General features: G+C 44.2%; 1 protein-coding gene across 1 annotated transcript in view; it reads left to right on the top strand.

Moving 5' to 3' along the window:
* syn2b (synapsin IIb) overlaps nucleotides 1–18,982 on the top strand; it is a 666,583-nt gene that overhangs the window by 590,899 nt on the left and 56,702 nt on the right. The gene's annotated exons all lie outside the window — the stretch shown is intronic.

Here is an 18,982-nt window from a genome sequence, read left to right as displayed (position 1 = left end):
GCAACCATTTTACTACCGACCCCCATCTGGCAATAGTCTATAGAAATAATTAACATGTACTGTGCTTGGAGCAAAGCCTATTACTGTACTATAAGTTGGTTGTAATTCCTCAAATCACAAATGTCATACTTAATTCCAGGAAGAGTAAAAATGCAAACTAATTTTGGTTAATTACCATTGAGTAAACTGTCCCACACAACAGATCCTGAAATCCACTTAAAAGCAAATCTATGAAATAAACATAACATGCATAGACAGCAAATTAGAAGGTGTATTTCACTCATCTGTTCCTCATAACTTTTTGATCTTTTATGTTTGTTATGTCATTCCAATAACGTGCCATGGATGCTGCTGTTTGCCATATATTATTTTAATATGTGGAATGTATTGAAGGCAGATTCATGGGTTTGTTTTTTTTGCTGGATATTCTTGGCAGTCTAACAGTACTATCTCTCTTTCTTTGAAAACTACTGACGTAAGAAAACTACTAGGCACTTGGTCTAAGCGTTAAACAAAGCTTTAATCAACTGTTTTACAACATGGAGGTCTAGTTGCATCCTTCACTAGTTCCTGTTAAGAATGTCCTACACAAGCTGGGCCCATGCCCGAGTATTTATACTCTCCATGGACAGCGCCACCTGCAGGCCGCTCAGTGTTATTTCATAAGACTTTCTTTCATGAATGACTGATTCATGTCAACTACTGTCGTCAGCCTCCACCCCCCTCAAAATACCAAACCTCTGTCCTTACAAACTACCACTCCGTATCCAAACTCTCTTTCCTCTCCAAAGATCTTTAACCTGTTATTGCCTACCAAATCTGTGCCTATCTTTCCTGCAACTCCAATTTTGAATTTCTCCAATCAAATTTCTGGCATGCCACAGCACTGAATCGGCTCTCAAGAAATACACAAATGACATCCTCTGTCACTATAACCATTATGCATTATCCCTGCTTGTCTTCCTCAACCTCTCTGCAGCCTTCAACATGGTCAACCATACCATCCTCCTTCAATGCCTTTCCTGAGTTGTTTGGCTCAGTGAGACTGCCATCAATCCAATCAAAGTCAGAGCAGCTCAAAGCAATGGCTTCTCTTCCAGCCTCCGCACCGTTATCTCCGAAATCCAGCAACAATCGATCCTTGGCTCTTCTCATCTACATGCTTCCCCTTGGCAACTAGGAATGGGCCTTGCCCCCATCAGAAGTGGGGCTGATCACTGATGATTGCACAGTGCTCCGCTCCATTTGCAATTTCTCAGATAATGAAGCAGTTCATGTCTGTATACAGCAAGACCTGGACATCATCCAGACTTGGGTTGATAAATGGCAAGCAAACTAACCACCTCCCCATGAGATTCAAAAAACCTCCCTGGGATACAAAAAACCTCCCTGGGATATCGGGAAAAATAGGGACATTGGCAAAGGAGGAACTGACGCAAATCAATATCTCTAAGGATATGGTGTTAAGGAAGCTAAAGGGATTGAAGGTGGACAAATCCCCAGGGCCTGATAACATGCATCCTAGGGTACTGAAGGAGGTGGCCCTAGAGATAGCGGATGCACTAAGGATGATTTTTCAGAATTCATTAGACTCGGGAACAGTGCCGATGGATTGGAGGGTAGCTAACGTTACCCCACTATTCAAAAAGGGGGGTAGGGAAAAAGCAGGTAATTACAGACCTGTAAGCCTTACATCAGTTGTGGGCAAAATGCTGGAGTCCATCATTAAGGATGAAATAGCGGAGCACTTAGCAAATGGGGACAGGATAGGACAGAGTCAACATGGATTTACAAAGGGTAAATCGTGCTTGACTAATCTATTGGAATTTTTTGAGGGAGTAACTGGTAGAATAGATGGGGGAGAGCCAGTAGATGTGGTGTACCTGGACTTCCAAAAGGCCTTCGATAAGGTCCCACATAAAAGATTAGCATGGAAAATTGAGGCTCATGGGATAAAGGGGAAAGTTTTGGCGTGGATAGGGAACTGGCTGTCAGATAGAAAACAGAGAGTTGGAATAAACGGCTCATTTTCTGAATGGCAGGCAGTAACAAGTGGGGTACCACAGGGATCTGTCCTGGGCCCCCAGCTGTTCACAATTTACATTAATGACCTGGATCAGGGAGTCGGATGCAGCATTTCCAAATTTGCAGACGACACTAAACTAGGAGGTGGGGTGGGCTCAGAGGAAGAGACCAGGAAGCTCCAGAGCGATTTGGACAGACTGGGCGATTGGGCGGATAAATGGCAGATGCACTATAATGTGGACAAGTGCGAAGTTATCCACCTTGGGTGCAGGAACGGGAGGGCAAATTATTATTTAAATGGCAATAGATTGGGAGAGGGGGAAGTACAGAGAGACCTGGGTGTTCTTGTACACCAGTCACTGAAGGCGAGCATGCAGGTGCAACAGGCGGTCAAGAAGGCAAACGGTATGCTGGCCTTCATAGCAAAAGGGTTAGAATACAGGAACAGGGATACCTTGCTGCAGCTGTACAGGGCACTGGTGAGACCACACCTCGAGTACTGTGTACAGTTTTGGTCGCCTCATCTGAGGAAGGATGTTCTTGCCATGGAGGGGGTGCAGCGGCGATTCACCAGGCTGATACCAGGAATGGCGGGAATGACCTATGAGGAGAGACTATGTAGTTTAGGGATGTACACACTGGAGTTTAGAAGATTGAGAGGGGACCTCATAGAAGTGTATAAAATTCTGACAGGTCTAGACAGACTGGATGCAGAAGGAATGTTTCCCTTGGCGGGTGAGAACAGAACTAGAGGACATAATTTAAGGATAAGGGCTAAACCATTTAGGACAGAGATGAGGGGGAATTTCTTCACTCAGAGAGTGGTGAACCTGTGGAACTCATTGCCACAGAGGGCAGTGTACGCCAGCTCATTAAATATATTTAAGAGGGAATTAGATATATTTCTACGGGCAAAAGGGGTTAAGGGTTACGGAGAGAAGGCGGGGACGGGATACTGAATTAAAGGATCAGCCATGATCTCATTAAATGGCGGAGCAGGCACGAAGGGCCGAATGGCCTACTCCTGCTCCTATCTTCTATGTATCTATGTATCTATGTATTATGATCACTGAGTCTCCCACCATCAACATCCTGGGTGTCACCATTGACCAGACACTGAACTGGATCAGCCATATAAATGCCATGGCTATGAGAGCAGGTCAGAGGCTGTTTTTTTCTGTGGCAAATGGCTCACCTCCTGACTCCCCAGAACCTCTCTGCCACCTACAATATACAAGTCAGGAGCATGTTGGAATATTCTCCACTTGCCTGGATGGGTGCAGCTCCAACAACACTGAAGAAGTTTGATACTTTCCAGGACAAAATAGTTTGCTTGATCGACACCCCATTCACAGGCCTAAACATTCCCTCCACCATCGGTACACCGTGGCTGCAGTGTATATTACCTACAGCAACTTACCAATGCTTCTTTGATAGCACTTCCCAAACCCGCAACCTTCACCAGCTAGAAGGACAAGGGCAGCAGGCACATGGGAACACCACCACCTCCAATTTCCCCTCCAAGTCACGCACCATCCCAACTTAGACGTATATCACCGATCCTTTATTGTTACTTGGTCAAAATTCTGGAAGTCCCTACCTAACAGAATTGTGGAAGCACTTTCACTGTTGTCATATGGTTCTTGACCTCTTCTATTGTTGTCATTTCTTCTTTGGTAGCCTTTTCAGTGAAAACTGAGGTAAAGAATCTGTTCAGCTTCCCTGCGATTTCAGTATCATCTCCTGTGAGTTTATTTTGCTCGTAACTTAGTGGCCCTTTGCCTATCTTAATTCTCCTTTTGTGCCTGTGGAATACTTTACTATTTCTTTTTATATTCATTTTCTATCTCATCTTTGCCTTCCGAACCTGAGACTCCAGTGGCAAAGGCTGTGAAAATCAGTATGATGAAAACATTTTTGTAAGTGACTAAGATGAGCCTGTTCAAAACTTAAAGTACAAATGGAATTTAAAAAAGAGACAATGGAATGAAACAAGAGGTCCAGTTACTATAAGATAATTAGTGTTATAATTATCTATGGTGTACTTACTAACACATGTAATTTAAAACAGATTGCGGATATATATTTATTTGCAGATAATGGATGTAGAATTGTTATTGGGGAAAGGTGGTTGTTGTGTCTGACATATTATTTGTTACCAGAATTAATAGAAATTAATAATATTAAATTACGCATGTAGTTATCGTGTTTTTATCTGCAGTAACATGTAATAGTGTACTTCAGAAGGAGCACTAAAGTACCCACACACATTGTAGTTTGGGAACGGAAGTAAGATTTGTAGAACTCATTTACCAAGTTCATACTACATGTTAACATATATGTACTTAGCATAAGTAGAGAGATGACAATCCCAACAGGTCGAGTACAGTTCAGACTTCCTTCCACTTTAGCACAAAGTCTGTGGAAGGATAGACAAAATGACCTTTTCTTATGTTCCAGTGTTCTGCTTTGAAATTAAATAAAGTAGAAGATTCCACAGGGGTCAACAAGGAAACAATTATTTTTCATAGCACCAAGTCAATAAAAGCCTGTGGAGGTGGAAAGTGGAGGAAGATGAATAGGTGTATTCAAACTGATGCATCTGCAGTATTTAAAATGAGAAGGTACATTCGTGCATCTATGCCTCTCCATAGCAAATTAAAGTCCTTTATCATTCTGCCACCCATATTTGGTGGCTACACAATGTCTGAGACAACCAGGAATAGCCCAGTCTGTTTGCAATCTCACCTCTATCCAAATAACATTGTAAGCACCAACGCCGGCCGGCCGGTCGTTTCTCGGCCCTAGCCCCAACCTGCTGGCCGGCTCAACATGGAAGCCAGCCAAATTCCCGCCCTCCCACAACCAGCGAGCTACAGCGGGGCACCTGCATGGCGCCTGAAGCTCACTGGCAGCATTCAAAGGAGACCCGTATCTGAAAATGGTTCAGGCCCCCCTGATGCTGGTTTCAGGCGAGCGGTGCAGCCGCTCCTCCGACTATGCATCTCTTTCAGGCGGAAATCGAAAACCTGTCCGCTGTATCTGGAACATCCATTGAGAAATAAATCTGACTGTTTCATCCGAAATTTTTACCGCTATCGGACTCTATAAGAAATATCTTCTAAAAGGGGTATTTTGAACCAATATGGACCGATTCCAATTTTACTTCAGTATCATTTCACTTTGTGCATTAATTAACTTGTGAATAAATCTGACAAAATAGTTTTAACTCATTGGTCTGTCGATGTGGTACTTTCCACATTTTGGTAGAGACGGGAGAATGTGGTGGACATCACAAGCGATGTCTGGTGCACCATATGCTGCAATCAGGGAATAATTATTAACCCTGAGCATGTTATCCCATGATTGGCATGTATAAAGATGTTGTTTTCTGATCCTGGGAGTCTTTGTCTGTTTGTGGAAACTGCTTTTTTTGAATAAATACTAGACAAACATGCTGGGGTAAAGCCTTAACTACAGCAAGTATATATAATAAGTCAGTGTGTGAGCGTTTTAGGGAACAAAGTAACATATAATTTCTAGAATACAAATAATTAGGAAAAAATAAATGGAAATAGTGTAACAGTAATTTATACAATACTGGATAGCTAGCTTTGAGTTGGAAGCCTCTAATTCAATCGAGTAGATCTGATTAAATTATAAACCATATGAACAAAGCTCAAATTGTTTATGAATATTAGCAGAATGTTGAGAATAAATCACAATCGTATATTTAATGACAGCTGTTGGTTATTCTGTATAATATATATTAAATAGTTCTTTCAAAAATAATTGCTACATATTTTTTACCAATTAGATGCGCTGAGAGTGTTTGCATGGTACATGTAGCATAATGTAACTAAAAGGGCAATGCAGTCAATTGTGACATTCAATATGATATCATGTGACTGCTACTACAGCATATTTATAAGGCTTTTTGGAGATTAGTAGCAAATAACTTATGCACTAGATGGAATAGGGAAATTGGCTGGAAATTGAAGGAAAGTATACATTACATGGATATTTGTGGAAGAAAGTTTCATTCATTAAATAAAACAATGCTCAAGTTATGTAAAACAACATTACTTGTGGATATTAATGAATAACTGTTCTTGTGATGAAGTATGTAACTTGGAATGGTAGTAATGAATGTATCTACTGCTGAATATAAAAACAGTAACACAACAGGAATTTTCCTTTGAATGATTTCGAAAGCTTATTAATCTAAACTTCAGCACAACCAGGGAATCCAAATCTCAGCTTCAAAGGCCTTCGATATGGTAGACTCATGACTCATGACTAAGGTCAAAGCATGTGGAGTCAGGGGACAGGTAGCAGAATAATAGCATGTTGGCTCCCAAACCGAAAACAGAGTAGGGGTTAAGGGTAGCTACTCAAACTGGCGAAAGGTATGAAGTGGTGTTCCACAGGGATCGTTGCTGGGACCACTGCTGTTCTTGTAGAATGGGCGTGTAATTGGCAACAGAATTTCAATATAAGTAAGTGTGAGGCGGTGCATTTTGGTAGGAAGAATAAAGAAGCCACATACTGCTTGGATAATAAGAGCCTAAATGGGGTAGAGGAGCAAAGGGATCTAGGGGTACACATTCACAAATCACTAAAAGTGGTAACCCAGGTTAATAAGGCCATAAAAAAAAAGGAAACCAAACACCGGGTTCATTTATAGAGGGATAGAATTGAAAAGCTGAGAGGTTATGTTAAACTTGTATCAAACCTTGGTTAGACCACACTTGGCGTACTGTTCTGGTCTCCATATTATAAAAAGGAGATAGAGGCATTGGAGAAGTGGCAAAAAGGATTCACAAGGATGATACCAGAAGTGAGAGGATATACTTATCAGGAAAGGCTGAACAGACTGGGGCTCTTTTCTGTAGAAAAGAGAAGGCTGGGGGGTGCCCTGATGGAGGTCTTTAAGGTAATTAAAGGTTTTGATAGGGTAGATGTGGAGAAAATGTTTCCACTTGTGGGGGAGTCCAAAACTAGAGGTCATAAATATAAGATAGTAATAAATCCAAAAGGGAATTCATGAGTAACTTCTTTAACCCAAAGAGTGGTAAGAATGTGGAACACGCTACCACTAGGAGTAGTTGAGGTAAATAGCGTAGATGCATTGAAGGGGAAGCTAGATAAGCTAGATGAGGGGGAAAGGGATAGAAGGAAATGGTGATAGGGTTAGATGAAGAGGGGTGGGAGGAGGCTCGTGTGGCGCATCGACCAGCTGGGCCGAATTGCTTGCTTCTGTGCTGTAGACTTGATGTAAAGTTCCCATTTGGAATTTCATTTTCTTATGTAACCCAATCCAAAGTATTGATTTCAGTCACTTACCATTTGTCCACAGGCAGGCTTCAGTTGCTTTAAGTGCCTGGGCCTGTCTTCCATAAGTATGAAACTGTTCAACTGATCACACACATTGCCCAGATTCAAACGCAGTAAATTTAGAAACATCCAGTTGTGCACTTTGAATGCAGAAATGATTGTCATATGCAGCAAGGTGTGTGCAGTGAATAATCAGCTGTCAGTACAATGATCAAGGCCTCTGATAATACAAATCAAATGAAGGCCATTACGAATGAATTGACGAAGCTATGAAATGTCCTTGCAACAGGAAAGTCACTCTGCATGTTTTTTCCCCCCTACATTATATCCTGGCACATCCCTTTAGCCTTTTAGATAATTTGTTTTTCCACTCAGGGTTGTCATTATTTTCCAGAATGTGACAACTCCTTAGTGGTTTGGTTTTCCTTGCAGTTACCAGATAGTCATTACAGATTTGCATAAATTAGAAACCCCTTCATTATCGCCTACATTGACTGTAGTACATGATAGATGCTAGAATGTGCTTAACAAAACTGAAGCAACGTGTGAATGCTAATTCCTTATTTAATGTTACTGCAATTTCCACTGAACATTTAAATGAACTTCATTCTCAATTATTTCTGCCTTTTGGTTGTCTCTGGTGGAAAAGTTAGGTTTGTGACAGCTGAGCTAATCTAAAAGGCACCAGGTCCATCGTGGACTCTTCTGCATTGAGTGCGGTGTGTATATAATGAGAAAGAAAAGTCACACTAAATCTATTTAACAACATTACTGTTTCTCTCATCAAAGCTCTGAGCTTTATTAGAGTATAATGAATATTGTGACACCACCTCTTGGCCCGAAGAAATGGTTGTCAACTTCATCACTGGGATTAGAAACTAATTATTCTATGCAGTGTTCTCTGCTGCTCATGTCATTTTATTCCTGTAACCTACTTTAAAATATTGCAGCTGTTGTCTTATCTTACAAGGAATTGAATCTGAGTCTGAGGAGCAGTATCATATATGAGTAAAACAGCTTTCTTTGAAAAGCTGCAGCTTACCCTGTTGTATTCTAAAATATCAACCTTCTGCCAGGGAACTAGCTGGAACAACATGTGGAGCACTTTTAAAGGAACTGTTTATGCTCTGTAGAGATGCTGTTCTGCAAGTGTCCAAGTAAAAATATTATTTCACTATGTGATGCATGGAGGAGAGGAAGGGTGTGAATAGCAGAGGAGAGAAGGAGTGACAGTGAGGAAAAAAAAGGGGGGGAAATTCGGTTGCTTTGCGCCTGGGTGTGGCACCAAAATTCATCAGGAGGTTAGCGGCGGCGGTAGCCGGTAGCGTCCCACGGCGCTGTGCATCCAGCGATAACGTAATCGCCGTGCGCAATGCCCCACTCGCGCCCCAGCCGCAAACTTGGCTCGCGCCCCCTGACCTACCACCTGGCGCTATGTCCGACAAGGTCAGGGTGCGCTTTTATGGCTGAGGCGGCGATAATTAAAGGGCAGGTGCCAGGCAGCCATTTTTTTTAGGCCGCCTGCCAGCACCTGCCCCCTCTGGCCTCCTGCTGCGGTGTGCCGGCCGTGATCCGTCAGCCCAGCACTCCTCTTGAGTGCTGGGCTCTTTTGCTGGTACCCCGCTCCCTGGTGGGCCAGCAGGGGAGGGAGGCCTGCAGTACCGCAGTGCTACGTGCCGGCGCGTGTGGCGCTGCTGCACATAGCGCTGCGATATTCCATGGGAGCGCCCCCAAGAGGGAGGGGAAGTGTTTCCAGTAGCGCCCTGCCTCCTGCTTGGGGTGCTTCCGTTGAATTTTGAGTGCGGGGGCGCTAACTTTTTCAGGGCGCTAAATGAAGTTATCGCCCCAAAGGGGGCGCGAGCCAATTTTCCCCCCTTAATGTACTAATTATACACCTGTTCTTGTTTTGTTTGGTGTTCTGCGAACTTCCAAGACAGATAGAAAGACTGTGAGAGGGAGACACAAGGGATGTGAGAAGGTGCCTTTCTTAATAATAAATTTTTGGAAAAAAACACTAGTTGAACTTTGAAGCCAACTCGTTTATCTCCACTTGTTTTGACTGATGGATAGAAAAGCCCAATGCTAAAGGCTTTCATCTGTGAGATTTCCAACGCACATGAGACAAAGGGAGGTAGAGACAGACAGACAGAGACAGAAAGGTAGACAGACAATTTTCTTTCCTCATTCTAATTTGATCGTTTTCTTAAAAAGAGAATTGAATTTTGAAAGCAAACAAAGCCTCTTTAAGAGAAATAGATAGGAAGGGTGCATAAAAGGGGAAGAGAGGGAGGTTCAGAGAGAGAAGGAGGGCTGAGAGAGAGAGGGGCTTGGCACAGCAAGACAAGCATTACCAGATATTATTACAGGTATTGTAGAATGTATTTGTAGAATGCATTTTAATGTTTGCCAATGTTCTACATTATAGGACAGAGGGGTTTAACTGGTGTAAAAATTGAATCATTATGTACAGGAAATAAAGAGATGTGAAATGTACCATTTTGCACTTCAGTATTTGGGGCCCAACTTGAGTAGTAATTGGTGGAATATTTAGCTGCAGCCAAGAACACTTGGAACAGCAAACATCTGCTAGCATAGGTCATTGAAAGGAGGTACTGTGCCAGGATAGACCTGCTAGAGGAGGGCAGCTATGGAGGGAAATCGGTGCTCGCAAGCTGCTCAGGAGGCCAACCAGTGTATTTGACTGCAAAGCTTTTTTTTAAATATTGCCTATGGACCCTCTTTATAAGGGGGCCGATATACCTCAGTATGCTGGTTGTTTTTGGGGGGTTTCCAGACCAGGACCCAAGGAAATTCAGGGTAAATGTGTTTATTTGAAGTAAGATGCACTTGCAACTGTAATTATTGCAGAATTTCAAAGTTCATCCATTTTTATGGACATAACCGGTAACAATCATCAACAATGACATAAAGTAGGTTGACTTTCACTACCATTGCTGTGTACTTGTAGTAACTGATTTATTGAATTGTATCTGAGAATTACCAAGGAGCAGAAGAATGCAAGTGTGCACCTGGAATCTCCCTTGCAGCGAGTACCATTACTGGGAGGGGTTCATTCGAATCCAGACATTTCCCAAGAGGGAAAAATCAGACTGCAATTCACAGAAGGCCACTATTATGCAGTTTGCAGTGCAGCTTAATGCAATATATTGACAGAATCTTGAGAGTAAGTCACCTACCTGCCACCAGAGAAAAGCAGTTTTGTATTATTGCGCCAAGATAAAATTGTACTGATTGAATTAGGTGAGTTCAGTCGTAACTGCTATTCCTTATGTTCACCTTAATGTGAAATAAAGCAGCTTATTGATTTGTATCAGGCCTTATCTCAGGAAATATTTGTTCAGTCTGCCGTCGGAGACACTGAAGAAAAACGCACGTGAGAAAGACATGAATATCTGGTTTGGGTTGCTCTTGTTATACCCGAGGTCATGCTATTATACAAGTAAATATAGGGCAGTGTGAGTCGACGCCTACAAAAGTAAGGTGCTTAGACCACTTATGAGCGCGACTAATGCCACTGAAGCTGACGAGATATGTACAGCAGACCCGAACTCATAACAGATATAATTAGAAATGCCATTTGGAATTTTATAATGGACGTATGAAGCTGGAGGGAAAAATAATTTGAATTCATTATTGTCAGGCTTTATTTTCCAAATTTACAATGGCCTTTAAAGCAGCAGGCTCAGTAGAAATAGAATGGACTGAAAACATGACAACTGCAAGATAAATACAATATAATATAAAATAAAAACAGAAAATGCTGGAGAAACTCAGCAGGTCTGGCAGCATCTGTGAAGAGAGAAACAGAGCTAACGTTTCAGGTCGAAGGGCCATCGACCTGAAACGTTAACTCTGTTTCTCTCTTCACAGATGCTGCCTGACCTGCTGAGTTTCTCCAGCATTTTCTGTTTTTATTTCAGATTTCCAGCATCTGCAGTATTTTCTGTTTGTATTAGAGATAAATACAAATTGGGCTTCACATGGTGAAATTGCAGGACTGAAAAACAGGCCATTTTTTTTTTTAAAGACCGAACAGCTTGTAATTCCACCTAATGTAATGCTGGGCAGCATTATCCAGTGTTGCCGTTGAATTATGCAATTAATTTAACCAGCTGTTCCTAGAGTAACAACGGCTATATTTGACAAAAATGTGGGGGGTTTTAAATTGCAATTTAACCCTCCTCCAATTTAGCAAATTGTCATTCCAAAAACCAAAGATGCATATCGGCTCAAATCATCAGCTAATCTTTTATGAATATTATCATATTTATTCCATTCTTTCATTACATTGCTTGATTTATTCCATTTGAGAAAATGCCAAAAAAGTCTAAAATGATGAGTGATTCACATATTTAAGTTAATTTGTACCATGTTTTCATTAGCTTTCTGAATTAATTTATCAAATAATCTATGCAAGTTTAGAGTTTTAAAATTGTACACGCTGGTGCTTAATGTCTGCTAACTGCTTTCTCAGGGGCCCAGAATGACTTCTACTGCCATACTAAAATAATTAGGCTCTCGGCACGACACTGAGATTGATGCTGCTTCTGTCTTCGTTGGCGTTGGTGTCCTTGCAATGTTTATGCCATCCAGAAACTATGATGGTATTCTATCAGTAATTACAACAACAACAACTTGCATTTATATAGACGCAGAAAATGCTGGAAATACCCAGCCAGTCCGGCAGCATCTGTGGAGAGAGAAACAGAGTTAACGTTTCAGGTCGATGACCTTTCAGCAGAACTGGAAAAAGTTAGAGATGTAACAGATTTTAAGCAAGTGCAGAGGCAGGGAAAGGGGGGAGGGAAACAAAAGGGAAGGTTTGTGATAGGGTGGAAGGCAGGAGAGATTAAATGACGAAAGGGATGATGGTGCAAGGCAAAAGGGGATGGTAATGGGACAAGTAAAGAAACAAAAGATGGGTCTAGCGGAGGTGCAAATAGCAATAGCTGCCGTCCAAAAAAATGGGAGCAGAAGTTATGGTCTGAAATTGTTGAACTCAATGTTGAATCTGGAAGGCTAATAGAAAGATTAGGTGCTGTTCCTCGAGCTTACGTTGAGCTTCATTGGAACAGTGTAGGAGGCCAAGAGCAAAGAGGTCAGAGTGGGAATGGGGTGGAGAATTAAAATAACAGGTGACAGGAAGCCCAGGGGCTCGCTTGCAGACTGAAAGGGGTGTTCCGCAAAGTGGTCACCCAATCTGCGTTTGGTCTCCCCAATGTAGAGCAGTATACTAAATTGAAAGAAGTACAAGTAAATTGCTGTTTCACCTGGAAAAAGTGTTTGGGGCCCTGGACGGTGGGAAGGGAGGAGGTAAAAGGGCATGTGTTGCAACACTTGCGCTTGCACAGGAAGATGCTGTGGGAAGGGGAGTGGGTGTTGGGATGATTGAGGAGTGGACCAGGGTGTCGTGGAGGGAACAGTCCCTTCGGAATGCTGAAAGGGGGGGGGAAATGTGTTTGGTGGCGGGATCACATTGGAGGTGGCGGAAATGGTGGAGGATGATCCATTTAATATGGAAGCTGCTGGGGTGGAAGGTGAGGACAAGGGGAACCCTATCGTGGTTCTGGGAGGGAGGGGAAGGGGTGAGAGCAGAAGTACAGGAAATGGGACGGACACAGTCGAGGGCCCTGTCAACCACAGTGGAGGAGAATCCTTGCTTGAGGAAAAAGGAAGATAGGCATTTCGGCGGCCGCAGACATGACTCCAGGATGGTAGGTGTTGCCTCCCTGGTGCCAGGGTCAAGGATGTCACTGAACGGCTGCAGAACATTCTGAGGAGGGAGGGTGAACAGCCAGAGGTCGTGGTCCATATCAGTATTAACGACATAGGTAAAAAGAGGGATGAGATCCTGCAAGCAGATTTCAGGGAGCTAGGAAAGAGATTAATAAGCAGGACCTCAAAGGTAGTAATCTCCGATTGCTCCCGGTGCCACGAGCTAGTGAATATAGAAATAGGGAGATAGAGCAGATGAATGCGTGGCTGGAGAGATGGTGCAGGAGGGAGGGCTTTAGATTTCTGGGACATTGAGACCAGTTCTGGGGGAGGTGGGAACTGTACAGGCCGGACAGGTTGCACCTCAACAGAGCCAGGAGCAATATCCTCACGAGGGGCGGGGGGGGGGGGGGTTGCTAGTGCTGTTGGGGAGGGTTTAAACTAATTTGGCATGGGGATGGGCACCAGGATGTAGCATAAGAAAGGAGAAACAAGGTGCACAAAGGATTGGGAGAGACAGAAAACATTAGAGTAAGAAATAGTGTGGTATTAGGTGGGGTCAGACTAAGAGAGACTACAAGAAGGTCTAAGAGAGGTTTACAGTGCATGTGTGTAAACGCACGAAGCGTGGTAAATAAGGTTGGTGAGCTGCAGACGCAAATAAACACATGGGAATGTGACGTCATGCCGATAACGGAGACCTGACTCAAAAAAAGGCAGGATTGGGTACTAAATATTCCTGGATATAAGGTGTTTAGGAAAGATAGGGAAGGAAGGAAAGGAGGTGGGGTGGCAGTATTGATTTAGGAGAATATGTCCTTGACCACCTGTCAAGGACAGAATCTATTTGGTCAGAGTTAAGAAACAATAGAGCTGCCATTACACTACTAGGTGTATTCTATAGGCCGCCAACTAGTGGGAAGGATATAGAGCAAATTTGCAGGGAAATTACAGAGAGGTGCAAGAATTATAGAGTGGTGATAATGGGGGACTTCAACTATCCTGATATAGACTGGGATAGTAATAGTGTAAAGGGCAGAGAGGGGGGAAATTTCTGAAGTGTGTTCAGGAGAACTTTCTTGATCAGTACGTTTCCAGCCCAACGAGGAAGGATGCATTGCGGGATCTGGTTCTGGGGAATGAGATGGGTCAGGTGGATCAAGAGTCAGTAGGAGAACATTTAGGGAAAAGTGATCATAGTATCATAAGGTTTAGATTAGCTATGGAAAAGGACAAGGAGCAATCTAGAGTAAAAATACTTAATTGGAGGAGGGCCAATTTCAGTGGGTTGAGAACTGATCTGGCCCGGGTAAATTGGAATCAAAGATTGGCAGGCAAAACTGTAATTGAACAATGAGCTGCCTTTAAAGAGGAGATGGTTCGGGTACAGTTGAGGTACATTCCCACGAGAGAGAAAGGTATGGCAACCAAAGCTGGAGCTCCCTGGATGATGAAAAAGATAGAGAGTAAGATGAAGCAGAAAAAGGGGGTGTATGACAGATGTCAGGTTGAGAATACAAGTGAGAACCAGCCTGAATATAGAAAGTTCAGAGGGAAAGTGAAAAAGGAAACAACAGGGACAAAGAGAGTGTATGAGATCAGATTGGCAACAAACATAAAAGAGAATCCAAAAGTCTTCTATAGGCATATAAATAGTAAGCAGGTATTAAAAGGAGGGGTAGGGCCGATTAGGGACCAAAAAGGAGACCTACACATGGAGGCAGAGGGCAAGGCTGAGATACTAAATGAGTACTTTGCATCTGTCTTTAACAAGGAAGAAGTTGCTTCCGAAGTCATAGTGAAAGAGGAGCTAGTTGAGATGCTGGATGGGTTAAACATTGATTAAGAGGAGGTATTAGAAAGGCTTGCTGTGCTTAAAGTAGATAAGTCACCAGGACTAGATAGGATGCATCCTAGGATGCTGAGGGAAGTAAAGGTGTAAATTGCAGAGGTACTGGCCATAATCTTCCAATGCTGCTTAGATACGGGGGTGGTGCCAGAGGACTGGGGAATTGCAAATGTTACATCCTTGTTCAAAAAAGGGTGTACAGATAAACCCAGCAACTACAGACCAGTCAGTTTAACCTCAGTAGTGGGGAAGCTTTTAGAAATGAGAATCGGGTACAAATTAACAGTTACTTGGACAAGTGTGGATTAATTAAGGAAAACCAGCACGGATTTGTTAAAGGCAAATTGTGTTTAACTAACTTGATTGAGTTTTTTGATGAGGTAACAGAAAGGGTTGATGAGGGCAATGCAGTTGACATGATGTATATGGACTTCCAAAAGGCATTTGATAAAGTGCCACATAATAGGCTTGTCAGCAAAGTTGAAGCCCATGGAATAAAAGGGACAGTGGCAGCATGGATACGAAATTGGCTAAGTGACTGGAAACAGAGTAGTGGTGAACGGTTGTTTTTCGGACTGGAGGAAGGTATACAGTGGTATTCCCCAGGGGTCAGTACTAGGACCACTGCTTTTCTTGATATATATTAATGACTTGGACTTGGGGGTACAGGGCACAATTTCAAAATTTACAAATGACACAAAACTTGGAAGTATAGTGAACAGTGAGGAGGATAGTGATACACGTCAAGAGGACATAAACAGGCTGGTGAAATGGGTGGACACGTGGCAGATGAAATTTAACGCAGAAAAGTGCAAAGTGATACATTTTGGTAGGAAGAACGAGGAGAGGCAATATAAACTAAAGGGCACAATCCTAAAGGGGTGCATGAACAGAGAGACCTGGGGTATATGTGCACAAATCGTTGAAGGTGGCAGGGCAGGTTGAGAAAGTGGTTAAAAAAGCATACGGGATCCTGGGCTTCATAAATAGAGGCATAGGGGTCGATTTTCTGCCAGCCGTCGGGCGGCTTTCCAGGTGGCCGGGGGCCGAAAATCGCCGAGAAAGCGGGTTGCGACCCCCCCCCCCCCGCCTGATTCCCCGCCCCGTCCGACTTTCGGACCGCCGTTTCTCCGCGACCCACTTCAGTCCCGGCCGCCGCTGCCGGACTGGTCGTCGGAGCACTAATGACCAATTATTACCTTGTTGAAGTAGATTTTCCGGGGCCGTTGCGAATTTAGGGCTTTCCCCACCTGAAACACACCTGCGGGGAACCCCGCTGATGAGACCTGGCGTGAACACAGTTGGCTTGCTTGCTTGCAGCAGCAGGTCAATCGGAGAAGCTGTGATTTAAAGGGACAGCACTTGTATGTTGAAGGACCTTGTTGCAGGTTTGGGGCTACTTCTTCAAGGCTTACGCACAGCTGTGGAAGGTTGGAGTCTCACACACTTCTCCAATGCGATCTCCTGGGAAGCACCGCTCGGCACCCTCACTCAGCGCTTCCTCAGCGGAGGCATCTATGAGGAGCATGGGACACCTTTTTTTTCCTTCCCTTCTTGCCATTAGAGGATCTCCAGCAGCAGAGGCGGCAGCCGCAGAACCAGGAACAGCAGGATCAGCAACAGGCGCACCAGGCTGCTGCTCACTCACCTGAAGCTGCACAGGCCAGAAGGGGCCAGCGCTTGGAAGTGGCTTGAGAGCACCTTGCTGCGCTTTAGGGGGCCATGGGGACCTGTTTCTGCACTGGCAGTCCTACTCCGAAGGGCTTCCATGAAGATCTGGTTTCTCTGTTCAACAGATGGCCAACGCTCCTCAAGAGATGTCATTCTCTTATGAGCACTCACCATGTTTTCCGTACCCTGGCGAGTTATCTCCTCCATGGAGGTTGCCAACCTTTCCATGGTGATGCGTTCATGTGCCAATGACTCCACAAAGGCTCTGCTCATGGTCGCTATGGACTCCTCCATTCGCTCCACACTCGCAGCGACCCTGGGGACAAAACCTGCCAGAGACTCCTGCATCTGTGCATGGAGATCCATCACCTCTTCTCTTGCGGGTGGACCCAGAGGCAGAGGGTCGACATGCAGCGCAGCTGAGCTGAGCTGGCAGAGTCCTGCGCCCTCCGACAAGGTCTCAGTGGGAGGCCTCTTCCTCCCTGACTTAGGGAAGAGGACCTCCCTGTGGGCCCTAACCCCATCCAATAATGCCTGCAGTGAAGCCTTGTCGAATTTGGAGGCAGCTCGGGGTCTGGCACTGGCCCCAGCTGCTGCAGGCTCCTCTGCCATCCTGTATGGTTCGTTTGGAAGCCTTCAGAGGATGCAGTGCTTGCTATGGACCTTGAAAGCACCACGAATGATGACATCATACTGTGGGGATTTCTGACTCTAATTGGACAATTAGCAAGGCTTCCCACATGCTGGGAATTAATTGGCTACTTGAGGGAAAATTGTGTGGAGCTGGCTGACACTTTTTTATGTGTGTCAGAAACCCCACATTCGGGGAAACCCGACCATTTCCCACACAAGCCGAAAATCGGGGCCATAGAGTGCAAGAGCAAGGAAGTTATGATGAACTTTTATAAAACATTGGTTCGGCCTCAACTGGAGTATTGTGTCCAATTCTGGGCGCCGCACTTTAGCAAGGATGTGAATGCCCCAGAGAGGGTGCAGAAAAGATTTACAAGAATGGTTCCAGGGATGAGAGACTTCAGTTAAGTGGATAGACTGGAGAAGCTGGGGTTGTTCGCTTTAGAGCAGAGATGTTTGAGAGGAGATTTGATAGAGGTGTTCAAAATCATGAGGAGTCTAGACAGAGAAGATAGAGGGAAACTGTTCCCATTGGCGGAAGAGTCAAAAATCAGAGGACACAGATTTAAGGCGATTGGCAAAAGAACCAAAGGCGACATGAGGAAAAAAACTTTTACTCAGCGAGTGGTTAGGATCTGGAATGCACTGCCTGAAAGGGTGGTGGAGGCCGATTCAATCATGGCTTTCAAAATGGAATTGGATAAGTACCTGAAGGAAGAAAATTTGTTGGGCTACGGGGAAAGGGGCGGGGGAGTGGGACTAGCTGAAGTGCTCAATGGGCTCGATGGGCCAAATGGCCTCCTTCTGTGCTGTAACCATTCCATGATTCTATGATTCTAAATCGGAAGCCCTGGTATGGAAGGTGGCATCAGCAGAACAGATGCGACCTAGACGGAGAAACTGGGAGAATGAAATGAAGTCCTTACAGGAAATGGGTTGGAAGAAAGTGTAGTCAAGGTAACTGTGGGAGTCAGCGGGCATTTTGCATTTGTATAGTACCTTTAATGTAGTAAAATGTCCCAAAGTGCTTTACAAGAGCGTAATCAAACAAAATTTGACACCTAGCCACATAAGAAGATATCAGGACAGATGACCGAAAGCTTGGTCAAAGAGGTAGGTTTTAAGGAGAGCCTCAAAGGAGGAGAGAGAGGGGGAGAGGCGGAGCAGTTTAGGGAGAGAATTCCAGAGCCTGGGGCCTAGGCAGCTGAAGGCATGGCTGCCAATGGTAGAGCAATTAAAATCGGGGATGCACAAGAGGCCAGAATTGGAGGAGTGCAGAGATCTCATAAGAACATAAGAATTAGGAGCAGGAATAGTCCATACAGCCCCTGGAGCTTTCTCCGCCATTCAATAAGATCATAGCTGATCTTTGACCTCAACTTCACTTTCCCGTCTGATCTCCATATCCCTTGATTCCCCTAAAGTCCAAAAATCTATTTATCTCAGCCTTGAATATACTCAACGATTCAGCATCCACAGCCCTTTGGGGTAGAAAATTTCAAAGATTCACAACCCTCTGACTGAAGAAATTCCTCCTCCTCTAGGGGTCATAGTCTCATGATAAGGGATTGGCCATTTAAGAGGAATGGGAGCAAGGTGGTGGGAGGAAGAGAGTGATGGGAAAGGGAGAGAGAAGGAGAATGGGGAGGGAGGAGGAGAATGAAGGGAGGAAACAGGAGTAGAGAGAGTGAAGGAGGGTAGTGTAAGGGAGGGAGGGGAGAGGTGGGGCAG

Source organism: Somniosus microcephalus, chromosome 11, assembly GCF_052327205.1.
Source record: "Somniosus microcephalus isolate GS21.2 chromosome 11, FLI_Smic_1.0, whole genome shotgun sequence".
Taxonomy (NCBI): domain Eukaryota; kingdom Metazoa; phylum Chordata; class Chondrichthyes; order Squaliformes; family Somniosidae; genus Somniosus; species Somniosus microcephalus.
The sequence above is the reverse complement of the archived record's forward strand: the minus strand, read 5'-3'. Positions and strand labels throughout refer to the sequence as shown.